At 58.8% G+C, this 11683-nt stretch overlaps 3 non-coding genes across 3 annotated transcripts; 1 reads left to right on the top strand and 2 right to left on the bottom strand.

Moving 5' to 3' along the window:
* Window positions 1–151: 151 nt before the first annotated feature.
* Window positions 152–270, top strand: LOC123343475. The gene has a single exon (XR_006572263.1). It is a non-coding gene; the product is annotated as a 5S ribosomal RNA (ribosomal RNA).
* Window positions 271–7587: 7317 nt separating this feature from the next.
* Window positions 7588–7706, bottom strand: LOC123343458. Its single transcript, XR_006572249.1, has one exon. It is a non-coding gene; the product is annotated as a 5S ribosomal RNA (ribosomal RNA).
* A 3679-nt stretch (window positions 7707–11385) lies between these two features.
* LOC123343478 lies at window positions 11386–11504 on the bottom strand. Its single transcript, XR_006572266.1, has one exon. It is a non-coding gene; the product is annotated as a 5S ribosomal RNA (ribosomal RNA).
* Between the last annotated feature and the right edge of the window lie 179 nt (window positions 11505–11683).

The following is an 11683-nucleotide window of genomic DNA, read 5'->3' as shown; positions in this document are numbered from 1 at the left end:
AGGTGCAGGCTGTGGGGCACGGGGCAGGCTGGGGGATGGTGTGGGGAAGCTGCGGGGCGGGGAGAGGGAGGGGGGAGGTGTATGGCTGGTGTGACGCAGGCAGGCGCAGGCTGGGGACTGGCTTAAAGGCAGCAAAGCCGCCAATAGCAGTGTCTACGGCCACACCACCCTGAACACGCCCGATCTCGTCTGATCTCGGAAGCTAAGCAGGGTCGGGCCTGGTTAGTACTTGGATGGGAGACCTCCTGGGAATACTGGGTGCTGTAGGCTTTTGCCTGCACTTGACACACGGCTCGGCTCCCTCCAGCGCACGCTTTTGCCGTCGCCAGCTCGCCCAGGACGAGGGCTTTGGGCACCATCTCCCAGCCCTGCTTTGCTTTTCCCTTCTTTACCGCCAGGCCGGGCCGGATTAACGCCGGGGCTCTGGGGGCTGCAGACCAGGGCCCTGGGCTAAGGGAGGCCCCGCAAAACGCTCTCTGGGCGGCTGCTGAAAGTCCAGGTCGTTTGGGGGCCCCCCTTAGCCCGGGACCCTGGGCTGCAGCCCCTAAAGCCCCTGCTGCGATATCCGGCCCTGGCTGGGGGCGGGAAGGGGAGGTGGCTCCGGACGCTGCCGTTCCCCCCCTTGGCCTGGAGCCCCCCACACGCGTGGCATCATCTTGTTCTAAATTAGGAAAACACTTGTACACGGGGGCGGGGGGGGGGGGAATCGAATAGCCCTGGGCCCCCAGAAGAGTTAATCCGGCCCTGCCAGCGGGTGCTCTTGCCCCGTAGGCAGCAGGTGCGGGAGGCCAGCTGGCTGAAGCGGCGGCACGTGCCCCAGGCCTGTCTGCCCTGCCTCTGCCCCAGCTCCGCGGTTGGGAGTGGGGGAAGGAAAGCGACAAGCTTTGCCCTGCGGCGCAGCCCGGGCTTTGGGCAGGCGGCTTAGGGAAGCCTCTTGGCAGCTGGCCCTTCACAAGGGTGGGGGAGAGGCAGCTGGTGCCCTAAAGTGGCCCTTTGGCCCGGGAAGGCTGCTGCAGGCCTGGAGCAGCCCCTGCCTCGGGGCCAGTAAGTGGCAAGTTTGGTCCTAGTGGCCTCTGAGCTCGTCTGCCTGAGGGAGCTGGCGCCCATCCCGCCTCCCCCGGGGCCTTGTGAAGGCAGAGATGGGGGCGGGCGTGGGCATGGGCGGTGTTAAGTCCTAGGGGCAGCTGGTGTAGGAAGCAATCACTTGAGGCCAGAGAGCAGACAGCTAACCAAAACCACCATTTTATTTACAGAAACAGAGAGCTCACTCAGCCGGTTGAAACTGGCTGAGCTATCCCTTAATAGTCTAACTCAGTTGCCATAGTAACAAAACCCATGACAACCAAATACACAACATATTCCTCCCCCCCTAATAAGAACATCCCCTAAATAAAACACACACTAAACTAGAGAAGGAGGGTAGACTGCCTCCATTCCCGGCTAAACCCTGGGGATTATTTTGCCCCATAACCGTGGGTTCGCCCTAACTAAAGATCCAGCCGATGAGGAGTCTTCTGTCTCTAGGTGGATTACGGCGAACTTCTGGTGTTGTTGCACCCGAAAGTACTAGGGGCTCAGGGTCCGCAGCACGAATAGGTGAGGAGGTGGTATCAGCTCGTGCTGGGCAAAGGGGTATCTCAGCTGCCGGCAGTAATGGAGGAGAACAGTCAGGAACAGGTGACTCATGATTCGGTGTCTCACCAGGAGGGGTGAAGTCAGACCCCTCAACTGCAGATGGGTCCTGAAGACTGGCATGACCTGACAACAGCTGAGCTCCATGTCGCCGCCAGGTAAGATTCTCTGCAGTCCGGACTGTATAGGAAACAGGTCCTGTTTGAGTGATGACTGTGGCCGGGACCCATTTAGCTCTGGAAGTATAATTCCGAGCCAAAACTGGCTGCCCTGGGCTAAAGGTTCGGTCTTTTGCTCTGGGTGCCCGTCTGATGACTTGATATTGCTGCTGATGTTGCACAGTTTGTCTGGGTTCAGAAGGTTTCAGCAGATCAAAGCAAGTGCGCAGCTGTCGTCCCATCATTAGAAAGGCCGGAGATGCGTGGGTCGTAGCATGAGGTGTGTTTCTATAGGAAAGTAAGAAGGTATCCAGACGCTTTTGAATGGAGTGTTGTCCCTTTGCTGATTTCAAAACGTTTTTCATTGTCTGCACAAATCTTTCAGCTAATCCGTTGGTGGACGGATGATATGGTGCTGACGTGATGTGGTGTATCCCATTTGCCTTCATAAAATTTTGAAACTCCTGAGAGACGAACTGCGGTCCGTTGTCGCTCACAAGTTGTTCTGGCAGACCAAAACGACTAAAGAGTCCTCGTAGTTTTTGGATAGTACTCTCTGCAGTAGTGGACTGCATTATAGAGACTTCTGGCCATTTAGAATGGGCATCTACTGCCACCAAGAACATGCTTCCTTCAAGGGGGCCAGCAAAGTCAACGTGAATACGTTGCCACGGGTTTTCAGGCCAGTCCCATGGGTGTAGGGGTGCCCACTGGGGTGCATTTCTTACACCCTGACATGACATACAAGCTTTTGCCTTCTCTTCAATAGCACTGTCCAATCTAGGCCACCAAAAATAGCTTCGTGCAATTTCCTTCATGCGCACTATTCCACAGTGACCGGAATGTAGCTGTTCTAACATCTGTGATCTCAGGGGTGGTGGAATAATGACACGCCTCCCCCACAACAAACAACCAGATTGGACCGATAACTCCGTCCGCCTGGACATGTAGGGAACAAGGTCGGGTGAGACCGGAGAGGTTTGTCGAGTTTTTCCATGCATCACCAGGTCCATAACTTGGGATAATACTGGGTCAACGCGGGTTGCCTTCTTTATCTGAGTAGCAGTGATGGGTGTATTCTCTACCTGTTCAAAGTAGAAGATTTCCTTTTGGGCACTATCTTGATGTTTGACCGGTAAAGGCAACCTTGAGAGGCCACCTGCATTGCCGTGCAGAGTGGATTTCCGATATTTGATTTCATATGTGTGTGCAGAAAGTATCAATGCCCAACGTTGCATACGACTAGCAGCTAATGGGGGAATGCCTGTGTAGGGTCCAAAAATTGATGTCAGAGGTCGATGGTCTGTAGGAAGAGTAAACTTTCGCCCAAACAGGTACTGATGAAACTTCCTAATTCCAAAAACAATTCCTAATGCCTCACGTTCGATTTGGGCGTAGTTAGTTTCTGTTTTGCTTAGAGTGCGTGAAGCAAAAGCAATAGGTCTTTCTTCTCCCGAAGGCATAATGTGTGACACGACCGCTCCCACTCCATAAGGGGAAGCATCGCAGGCCAATTGCAGGGGTAAGGATGGATCAAAGTGCGTTAGAACTTCAGAATTTAACAATGCATCCTTAGCTTTGTTAAATGCAACATCACAGGCTTCAGTCCACTTCCAGGCCTTGTTCTGCCCAAGGAGCTCATGAAGTGGTTTTAGCAGTGTGGCTAACTGTGAGATGAACTTTCCATAATAGTTCAGTAGTCCTAGAAATGAGCGCAGCTGGCTTACATTTCGAGGTGGGGGAGCCTCCACAATAGCTTTAACTTTTGCAGGGGCCTTATGAAGACCTGCAGAATCGATGATGTGTCCCAAATATTCAACAGAGGGCTTGAAGAATTCACACTTGTCTTTGCGAACTCTTGGCCATACTCTTCCAGTCTTTGTAGGGTAGCCTCTAAATTCTTTAAGTGATCCTCTTCATTTCTTCCAGTGACCAGGATATCATCCAGATAGCACTGAACTCCTGACAAGCCACACAAGATCTGGTCCATAGCCCTCTGGAACAGGGCGGGAGCAGATGTTATTCCGAAGGGTAGACGACAGTATCGATAAAGCCCCTTATGAGTCACAATAGTCAACAGCTCTTGGGACTTTTCATCGACGTGCATCTGTAAATATGCTTGACTCAGATCAATCTTACTGAACTTTTGTCCCCCAGCCAGGCCTGCGAAGAGGTCATCGATGCGGGGAAGCGGGTATTGCTCTGCACACAACACTGGGTTGACAGTGACTTTAAAATCACCGCAAATCCGGAGAGAGCCATCTTTCTTCACTATTGGAACGATAGGAGTGGCCCATGAGCTATGGGTAACTGGTATTAGGACTCCATTGGTGACCAGGCGCTCCAGGTCTGCTTCAACTTTTGGCCTGATGGCATATGGCACAGTTCGGGCTTTCAGATATTTTGGTGGACTGCCAGGTTTAATGTTCAATGTCACAGTGATTCCCTTCATACTTCCCAAATCATCTCCAAAAACAGCAGCATCTTTCCTTAGTATAGGGGTTAGACTGGTTTCTTCTTTAGTCATCCGGTGCACTTCTGCCCAGTTCAGCTGAATCTTCCCAAGCCAAGACCTACCCATTAAGGCTGGGTAGTCACCTCTCACCACAAACAGTGGCCATTTAGCCGCCTGTCCATTGAGCTCCACCTTAACATCAATAGTGCCAAACATGGGCACAGCTTCACCTGTATACGTCTTCAGAACAGTTTTTGTTGCCTTAAGTGGAAGATGCTGTAGCTTTTCCTTATACACAGTCTCAGGAACCAGCGAGACAGCTGCACCGGTGTCTAGTTCCATGCGTATAGGTTTGCCCTCCAATAAGGGTGTTACCCAGTATTCATGTGAGCCCGCTGCCAAAGACAAAACATGCAGTGGCACTTCCTCTTGTGAGGAGGTGTCACCTTGATCATCCTGGGTCTGCTCTAGGGTATGCAAGGTTCCTCTTTTTGTTGGCCAGACCACAGGCCTCTTTTTCTTTTGTTTACAGGCATACTCAATGTGTCCCTTTTTGCCACAGTGTCGACACACCAGGTCCTTACACCAGCATTCTGATGCCTGGTGACCCGGCTTACCACAGCGGTAACATTCTTGACTCTGCACCGTTTTGTGGGTCAGTTCTTGTGACACTTTTTGCACCCTAGGGGATGCACCGATGTATTGTGCCTCCCTTGTAGCCAGTTCCATGGAGACAGCAATATCAACAGCCTTCTGTAAGGTAAGCTGAGCCTCTGTCAGTAGGCGCTTCCGTATAGCTTCACTGCAGAGGCCACACACTAACCTGTCACGCAGGGCATCATTTAACATTTCTTTAAATTCACAGTGTTCTGCTAGCTTTTTTAAAATGGCTACAAATTGTACAACTGTTTCATCTTCCTTTTGGTCTCTTTTGTGGAACCTATATCTTTCAGCAATTACCAGTGGTTTTGGGGAAAAATGGGACCCCAGGATTTCCACAATGTCACTGTAAGATTTAGTCTCAGGCTTAACAGGGTGCAGTAAGCTGCGTAGCAGGGAGTAGGTTTTAACCCCTACAACAGTTAAGAATATTGGCACCTTCTTCGCTTCTGTAATGTCATTTGCAATACCAAAAAGCTCAAAACGCTCAGTATACACATGCCACTGCTCTGTATTCTCATCAAAAGGCTCCAGGGGCCTGGTCAGAGTAGCCATGATTTTTAGTTTCACTTTCACAGTCAGTGCAAACAAGCAGCTTTTTTTCTTTGTTTGGTCTTTACCTTGACTTCTACTTCCTTCTGTTACTGGAGCAGCACCAGGATCCCACCCTCGTCGCCAGTATTAAGTCCTAGGGGCAGCCGGTGTAGGAAGCAATCACTTGAGGCCAGAGAGCAGACAGCTAACCAAAACCTCCATTTTATTTACAGAAACAGAGAGCTCACTCAGCCGGTTGAAACCGGCTGAGCTATCTCTTAATAGTCTAACTCAGTTGCCATAGTAACAAAACCCATGACAACCAAATACACAACAGGCGGCAGATGGTCCCATAGGCTGGGGGAGGATCAAATAGCCAAGCGTGACCCCACCCCATGCTGTGACTACGCCCTGCGTGCGGCTCCAGTTCTTCGGCCCCCCACCCCCGCTGATGGGGCTGGGCCACCCGCCTTCCCACGCTGTGGGGTGAGGGAGGCTGAGGCCGCACCCTCCCCGCCCTGCTCTGCTTGCTGTGGGGTCTTGCCGCAGGACTCGGCCGGTGGCCGCCGTGCAGGGACGGCGGCTCTTGGCTCCCCCAGCTGTGGTGGTGGAAGGGCTGGGGCCTTGGCAGAAGTGGGGTTTCCAGGAGCGAGCAAACGGCCGGCCACGTGCACGAGGGCGTCCCCAGGGACGTGTGAGCTCTGGCGAGCCCTAGGAGGTGGGAGCAAACAGAGCAGATTGGCCTGTGGGCTGCTAGTGTTGGCAACCCTCCCGGACTGGCCTGGAGTCTCCCGGCATTGTCATTGATCTCCTGGTGACTGTGGAAAGCAACCCAGGAGATTTTACTAGGATAGTTTAAGAAAATGACACAACGTCATGGGGGGCTGGGGCGAGTCCTGGAATAGCTTCAGTCACAGTTGGGAACCCTACGAGCTGCCCCTGTGGGTGCGGACACATGAGGTGGTGCCGTGTCAGCGGGTGTGGGGTGTTGTGTATTTGGTTGTCATGGTTTTGTTGCTATGGCAACTGAGTTAATTTATTATGGGTTAGCTAAGCCAGCTTCAGCCGGCTGAGTGAGCTCTCTGTATCTGTAAATAAAATGGTGGTTTTGTTGGCTGTCAGCTCTCTGGCCTCAAGTGATTTCTTCCTAAACCGGCTTCCCCCCAGGATATAACAAGTGGCGACGAGGGTGGGATTCCGGTGCTGCTCCAGTAACAGAAGGAAGTAGAAGTCAAGGTAAAGAACAAACAAACAAAAAAGCTGTTTGTTTGCACTGACTGTGAAAGTGAAACTAAAATCATGGCTACTCTGACCAGGCCACTGGAACCTTTTGATGAGAATATAGAGCAGTGGCACGTGTATACTGAGCGTTTTGAGCTTTTTGTTATTGCAAATGACATTACAGAAGCGAAGAAGGTGCCAATATTCTTAAGTGTTGTAGGGGCTAAAACCTACTCCCTGCTACGCAGCTTACTGCACCCTGTTAAGCCTGAGACTAAATCTTACAGTGACATTGTGGAAATCCTGGGGTCCCATTTTTCCCCCAAACCACTGGTAATTGCTGAAAGATATAGGTTCCACAAAAGAGACCAAAAGGAAGATGAAACAGTTGTACAATTTGTAGCCATTTTAAAAAAGCTAGCAGAACACTGTGAATTTAAAGAAATGTTAAATGATGCCCTGCGTGACAGGTTAGTGTGTGGCCTCTACAGTGAAGCTATACGGAAGCGCCTACTGACAGAGGCTCAGCTTACCTTACAGAAGGCTGTTGATATTGCTGTCTCCATGGAACTGGCTACAAGGGAGGCGCAATACATCGGTGCATCCCCTAGGGTGCAAAAAGTGTCACAAGAACCGACCCACAAAACTGTGCAGAGTCAAGAATGTTACCGCTGTGGTAAGCCGGGTCACCAGGCATCAGAATACTGGTGTAAGGACCTGGTGTGTCGACACTGTGGCAAAAAGGGACACATTGAGTGTGCCTGTAAACAAAAGAAAAAGAGGCCTGTGGTCTGGCCGACAAAAAGAGGAACCTTGCATAACCTAGAGCAGGCCCAGGATGATGAAGGTGACACCTCATCGCAAGAGGAAGGCGACGGCAAAAGCGTGCGCTGGAGGGAGCCGAGCAGTGTGTCAAGCGCAGGCAAAAGCCTACAGCACCCAGTATTCCCAGGAGGTCTCCCACCCAAGTACTAACCAGGCCCGACCCTGCTTAGCTTCTGAGATCAGACGAGATCGGGCGTGTGCAGGGTGGTGTGGCCGTAGACGCTGGTAGTGGCGGCTTTGCTGCCTTTAAGCCAGTCCCCAGCCTGCGCCTGCCTGTGTCACACCAGCCACGTACCTCCCCCCTCCCTCTCCCCGCCCCCCAGCTTCCCCACACCATCCCCCAGCCTGCCCCGTGCCCCACAGCCTGCACCTCCCTCCCCCCTCGCTCGCCCGCGCCGCCCTCAGCAGCCTCCCTGCGGGTATTGCATAGTACAGCGCTCTGCACGGAGCATGCGCAGTTCATCTGCTGAAGCCCCTGCCCTGCCTCTGCCCTTCCCCCGGGAGGGGGGGGTGTCTGGGGCTGCTATTGGCCGGGGTCACTGGGGGCGGTGCAGCTGGGGGGTGGCGCTGGCCCAGGCGGCCCCGGGGGCAGCAGGGACCCGGGTGGCACCGACCCCCCCCCCCCCGTTTGCAAAGCTCCTCCCCCCCTCCCCCCCCCCCGCCGGGACCCGCTGCCGCCAGCACCGCCCGACGCGGAGCCGTTCAACCCGCCGCCCCCCCCCGGCTCTCCCGCGCCTCCCTCCCCACACCGGCCCCACAGCCCCCCCCCGCTCCGCAGGGCCCCCCCACAGCCCCCCCGCCCCACAGCCCTCCAGCCCCCCCCCGCCCCACAGCCCCCCCCGCTCCGCAGGGCCCCCCCCCCAGCCCCCCGCCCCACACCCCCCCCCTCTCCCCAGGGCCCCCCCACCCCACCGCCCCACACCCCTCCACCAGCCCCCGCCCCTCAGCCCCCCCCGCTCCGCAGGGCCCCCCCACAGCCCCCTGCCCCACAACCCTCCAGCATCCCCCGCCCCACAGCCCCCCCCGCTCCGCAGGGCCCCCCACAGCCCCCTGCCCCACAACCCCCCCCCTCCGCAGGGCCCCCCCACCCCCTGCACCACAACCCTCCAGCAGCCCCCGCCCCACAACCCCCCCGCTCCGCAGGGCCCCCCCACAGCCCCCCTGCCCCACAACCCCCCCCGCTCCCCCGGGCCCCCCCACCCCCCCGCCCCACAGCCCTCCAGCATCCCCCGCCCCGCAGCCCCCCCCGCTCCGCAGGGCCCCCCCACAGCCCCCTGCCCCACAACCCCCCCCTCTCCGCAGGGCCCCCCCACCCCCCTGCACCACAAGCCTCCAGCAGCCCCCGCCCCACAGCCCCCCCCGCTCTGCAGGGCCCCCCCACAGCCCCCCTGCCCCACAACCCCCCCCGCTCCGCAGGGCCCCCCCACAGCCCCCCCGCCCCTCAACCCTCCAGCAGCCCCCGCCCCACAACACCCCCCGCTCCGCAGGGCCCCCCCACAGCCCCCCTGCCCCACAACCCCCCCCGCTCCGCAGGGCCCCCCCACAACCCCCCCGCCCCACAACCCTCCAGCAGCCCCCGCCCCACAGCCCCCCCCAGCTCCGCAGGGCCCCCCCCACAGCCCCCGCCCCACAACCCTCACCCCACAATGCAGCCCCCCCGCCCCACACTGCAGCCCCCCCACAACTCCCCCACAGCCCCCTCCCCACGCTCCTCAGGCCCCCACCCCAGAGCCCCCGCCCCATGCTCCGCAGTCCCCCGCCCCACAACCCCCACCCCCCACTCGTCAGCCCCCCCACAGCCCCCTCCCCACACTCCTCAGGCCCCCACCCCACAGCCCCCACCCCACACTCTGCAGCCCCCCCACAGCCCCCTCCCCATGCTCCTCAGGCCCCTGCCCCATGACCCACGGCAGCCCCACTCCATGCTCCACAGCCCCCTGCCCAGGACCCTGCAGCCCCACAACCCACGCTCCACAGCCCCCCACTTCACAACTCCTCCGCAGCCCCCACCCCATGCTCCTCAGGCTCCTGCCCCACAACCCCCCCGCAGTCCCCGCCCCATGTGCCACAGCCCCCCCACCCCACCGACCTCAGCCCCCCTGCCCAGTGCCCCACACTCTGCAGCCCTTGCCTGCCCCACGCCCCACAGCCCCCCTACCCGCCCCACACTCCTCAGCCCCCACCCCGGCCTGCACACACCAGCTAAGCCTCCTCCCGACCCCACCCCAAACACACCCACAACTAACCCCTCACCAGGCACTCTCTCCTCACCCTGCATCCGCACAAATTCACCCCCCCCCCGACACAAAACCCTGCATGTCACCCCAGATGCAAGGCCCTGCCTGGGACGGGGCTGCCTCCCCCACACCCGCTGACACGGCACCACCTCATGTGTCCGCACCCACAGGGGCAGCTCGTAGGGTTCCCAACTGTGACTGAAGCTATTCCAGGACTCGCCCCCCCCCCCATGACGTGTGTCATTTTCTTAAGCTATCCTAGTAAAATCTCCTGGGTGGCTTTCCACAGTCACCAGGAGATCAGTGACAATGCCAGGAGATTCCAGGCCAGTCCGGGAGGGTTGCCAACACTAGCAGCCCACAGGCCAAGCCGCTCTGTTTGCTCCCACCTCCTAGGGCTCGCCAGAGCTCACACGTCCCTGGGGACGCCCTCGTGCACGTGGCCGGCCGTTTGCTCGCTCCTGGAAACTCCACTCTGCCAAGGCCCCAGCCCTTCCACCACCACAGCTGGCGGAGCCAAGAGCCGCCGTCCCTGCACGGCGGCCACCGGCCGAGTCCTGCGGCAAGACCCCACAGCAAGCAGAGGAGGGCGGGGAGGGTGCGGCCTCAGCCTCCCTCACCCCACAGCGTGGGAGGGCGGGTGTCCCAGCCCCATCAGCGGGGGTGGGGGGCCGAAGAACTGGAGCCGCACGCAGGGCGTAGTCACAGCATGGGGTGGGGTCACGCTTGGCTGTTTGAGCCTCCCCCAGCCTATGGGACCATCTGCCGCCCATGCCCCAGAGCCCCCGTCTCTCCCTTCACAAGGCCCCGGGGGAGGTGGGATGGGCGCCAGCCCCCTCAGGCAGATGAGCTCAGAGGCCACTAGGACCAAACTTCCCACTTACTGGCCCCGAGGCAGGGGCTGCTCCAGGCCTGCAGCAGCCTTCCCGGGCCAAAGGGCCACGTTAGGGCACCAGCTGCCTCTCCCCCACCCTTGTGAAGGGCCAGCTGCCAAGAGGCATGCTGGGAAGGGCTTCCCTAAGCCGCCTGCCCAAAGCCCGGGCTGCGCCGCAGGGCAAAGCTTGTCGCTTTCCTTCCCCCACTCCCAACCGCGGAGCTGGGGCAGAGGCAGGGCAGACAGGCCTGGGGCACGTGCCGCCGCTTCAGCCAGCTGGCCTGCCGCACCTGCTGCCTACGGGGCAAGAGCACCCGCTGGCAGGGCCGGATTCACTCTTCTGGGGGCCCAGGATTTTCTCCCCCCCCCCCCCGTGTACAAATGTTTTCCTAATTTAAAACAAGATGATCCCACGCGTGCGGGGGCTCCAGGCCGGGGGGGGGGAACAGCAGCGTACGGAGCCACCTCCCCTTCCCGCTCCCAGCCAGGGCCAGATATCGCAGCAGGGGCTTTAGGGGCTGCAGCCCAGGGTCCCGGGCTAAGGGGGGCCCCCAAACGACCTGGACTTTCAGCAGCCGCCCAGAGAGCGTTTTGCGGGGCCTCCCTTAGCTCAGGGCCCTGGTCTGCAGCCCCCAGAGCCCCGGCGTTAATCCGGCCCTGCCTGGCGGTAAAGAAGGGAAAAGCAAATCAGGGCTGGGAGATGGTGCCCAAAGCCCTCGTCCTGGGCGAGCTGGCGACGGCAAAAGCGTGCGCTGGAGGGATCCGTGCAGTGTGGCCAGTGCAGGCAAAAGCCTACAGCACCCAGTATTCCCAGGAGGTCTCCCATCCAAGTACTAACCAGGCCCGACCCTGCTTAGCTTCCGAGATCAGACGAGATCGGGCGTGTTCAAGGTGGTGTGGCCGTAGACACGACTACTGGCGGCTTTGCTGCCTTTAAGCCAGTCCCCAGCCTGCGCCTGCCTGCGTCACACCAGCCACATCCCTCCCCCCTCCCTCTCCCCGCCCTCCACCTCCAGCAGCCCCCGCCCCACAGCGCCCCCTGCTCCGCAGCCCCCCCCCCGCTCCGCAGGGCCCCCCCACAGCCCCC

This window comes from Mauremys mutica, chromosome 10 (assembly GCF_020497125.1).
Source record: "Mauremys mutica isolate MM-2020 ecotype Southern chromosome 10, ASM2049712v1, whole genome shotgun sequence".
NCBI classification, from domain to species: domain Eukaryota; kingdom Metazoa; phylum Chordata; order Testudines; family Geoemydidae; genus Mauremys; species Mauremys mutica.
The sequence above is the reverse complement of the archived record's forward strand: the minus strand, read 5'-3'. Positions and strand labels throughout refer to the sequence as shown.